At 39.5% G+C, this 3,132-nt stretch overlaps 1 protein-coding gene and 1 non-coding gene across 2 annotated transcripts in view; both read right to left on the bottom strand.

The window, feature by feature from the left end:
- Positions 1-3,132, bottom strand: part of GPLD1 (glycosylphosphatidylinositol specific phospholipase D1) — a 47,667-nt gene that overhangs the window by 38,358 nt on the left and 6,177 nt on the right. The gene's annotated exons all lie outside the window — the stretch shown is intronic.
- On the bottom strand, positions 1,170-1,288 carry LOC111732496. The gene has a single exon (XR_002777581.1). It is a non-coding gene; the product is annotated as a 5S ribosomal RNA (ribosomal RNA).

Here is a 3,132-nt window from a genome sequence, read left to right as displayed (position 1 = left end):
AAAAAAACCTGGGTATAGTATATAACATGAAGTTAAGACCCTCTGAAAGGTGAAGGTAAGTATGCAAATTGGCCAGGAAACGTGGGATGGAAGAATAACACTGTGGTGAGTTCTCTGGGTGTTCTTTTTGCTCATACATCCCAAACTGGATACTGGAAGAGCCACAAGGCTATCTAGAAACCCCAATGGGTCTAGACCCCCTCACCAAAAAATAGCCATAGGACCAGGAGAGGGGAAGGCTGCAAGACAGAAAACTTTTAGACAATAATCTCTCTACTCTAGCTGAACATCACAGAAAAACCATGGCCCCGCACTTACCCACGTCACCTAAGGCTGAGTGGGGAGCCTGGATCTTCTCCTCACCAGGCTGTAATGAGGTGCTCAGCTCCCCCATTGAAGTGGAGTCAGCCTTCATCCCTGCCATTCTGCCCCCATCTCTACCCCTCAGTGTCAGTGGAGACCATGAGGAGAACAAAGACATCCAATCCCAACTGGCGGTAGTAAGGCGCCTCTCCCCTCCTCTCTGGGGTGGTGTCAGAAGAGGCCCAGGGGAGATCAGGACATTCCTACCACCCAGTAGTAAGAGGATATCTTGCCCTCTGACATCAGTAGAGGCCGAGGTGAGGAGCAGGTATTTGGCACTCTTGCCCCTCCCAACCAGGAAGGCTCAGTGCAGGCCTGGTGAGAAACCTTTACTTCTACCCAGTCAGCAGTTAGGAAGCAATGTCCCCTTACCACTTCCCCTAATGAAGTGTTATCAGAAGATGCCGACTAAATCAGGTTTAAATATGACCCAGAGTCTCTTAATCTAATACCCAAAATGTTAAGGTATCGATCAAAGACCACTCATCACACCAAGAACCAGGAAGATCTCAAAAGGAATAAAAACAATCAACAGATGCTGTCACTGAGAAGCAGAAATATTAGAATTATCTCACAGATATTTTAAAACAGCCATCATAAACATGCTTTAGCTGACAATAATGAACACACTTGAGACTAACTAAAAAATAATAATAAAATTGAAGTCTCAGAAATAGAATATATGAAGAAGAACTGAATGGAAATTTTATTTTTAAATTTTTTTTTTTTAGGCGAAGCAACCCTTGGTTGAGCTCACAGATTGCAAGGACCTTGTCAGCTTACAATCCCTTATTTTTTATTTTTTACACCTACAGCACCTGGTCTTCTTAGGTGGTCTCCCATCGAAGTACTAACCAGGCCCAACCCTGCTTAGCTTCCGAGATCAGATGGGATCGGACTTATTCAGGGTGGCATGGCCGTAGACTCTGAGTGGAAATTTTAGAACTGAAAAATACAATAGCTAAAATAAAAGTTAACATCACCAGAAATGGTACAGGTTGACATTGTGTACTTTCCAATACAATGCAATGAGAAGAAAACATAGCATTGCTTCGATGTTTTACAAACATTTATCTGCAGGGGAATACCTTCAGGGGAATCTAATCGTCATGAACCATCAGACAAAATCAAATTAAGGTACATTCTACAGAGTTACTGGACTGTACTTTTCCAAAATATCACGGTCATTAATGACAAGGCAGGCCTGAGGAACTGTTTCAGGTTGGAGTAGATTTGAGGGTACTGACAACTAAATACAACAGATCTTGAATTGGTCCTGGAACCATAGAGGATATTATTGAGACAACTGGTAAAATTTGAATGAGGATTGGGTCATAGTGTTATTTCAATGTTGATTTCCTGAATGTGATTATTATACTGTGGTTACACAGGAATGCTCTTGTTTTCAGGAATTACACAATGATGTGTTCAAGGATAATGAATACCATGTTAGGTACTAACTCTCAAATGGCTCAGGGAAAAAAATTCAACATGTATAGAGAGAAAAGGCAAATATGATAAGTTGTCAACAATAGGAGAAACTGGGTAAAGGATATATAAATAATATTTGTCTAATTATTTCAACATTTCTATTGGTTTTAAATTATTTCAAAATAAAAAATTAAAATAGGGAATTGATTGAATAAATAATGGTATATTTTGGGTAGTAAGAAAAATGTAATTGTTAAAAATTAGTCTGAAGATCTCAATTGACATGGAAAGATATCTGATAAAGAAAATGAAAAAAACAAGTTAGAAAATAGTATGTAGAGTATAATTATTTTTTGGAAAAAAAAATTGCTAATAAATGCAAAAAAAAAAAAAATGCCTGGAAATATATCAAGCAAAATGTTAACATGGTTGTCTCAGGATTTTTTTCTTACAATGAGTTATCAGTTTTATAATCAGGAAAGACAAAACCTGTTCATGGGGTGGGGAAGGAGGAGCAAGGCAGAGAGAGGACGGTAACCAGCCAGGTAACTACCATTGCTATAGCTTCCTGGTTAACACACCACATTCCATGTATTCTTTAGAAAGAGAATGACTATCAGGGCAATAATGACCATCAATGTGAGGTCTGCTTGGTCCTTACAGTTCTCATAAATTGATTAATGTTCTCAGCTTTAGGCATTATTCCCTTATTAGTTCGGATAGTGTAAGTCAAAGTCTTTAAAGTGTAGAACCCCCTGGATGTTTTAATGAAAGAAAACTCTGGAACCAGCAAAGTTCAGACCCCGAAGGTACAGAGCATGCCAAGATATTGCCGACCTGTGGGGATCCATCTATATAGCCTGCTAGCATCCTCCAGGCCACTTCCCACTATATCATTTTACCAGACTGTACCAATGAGCCCAGAGGTCACCCAAGAGTAGGTTTTGGTAGAGAAAAAGAGAAACTGCAGATTCCCACATATGAAGATATCAAATAGATCATCAATCTTTGAGAAGGGACTGAATGATAACATTATAAAAGGTAAAGTAACCCTTATCTGTCTTCATAAATCAAAGCGGGGAAGGGCGACGTACTCAAGGCACTTGGTCCTTTCCAATGACATCATTGTGTGGATTAGGACCAATGCTGAGGGTAAGAATTTGTGTCCATTTACCAGGTTTTAAACTAAGCTAATGAGACAAGCTTGAATCCTCTACTAGAAAATCACTCTGCACACAGTCAGGATTAGGTGTTTGTGGTGTTTATGTCATGAATTAGGCAGATTCTTCCTTCTCCTCCTCTCTGTCCTGCCTACTTTCTATCAGAGTCAAAGAAGAT

The sequence above is a fragment of the Pteropus vampyrus genome, unplaced genomic scaffold, assembly GCF_000151845.1.
Source record: "Pteropus vampyrus isolate Shadow unplaced genomic scaffold, Pvam_2.0 Scaffold463, whole genome shotgun sequence".
Classification (NCBI taxonomy): domain Eukaryota; kingdom Metazoa; phylum Chordata; class Mammalia; order Chiroptera; family Pteropodidae; genus Pteropus; species Pteropus vampyrus.
Note: the sequence above shows the minus strand (reverse complement) of the source record. Positions and strands in the feature narration are given on the sequence as shown.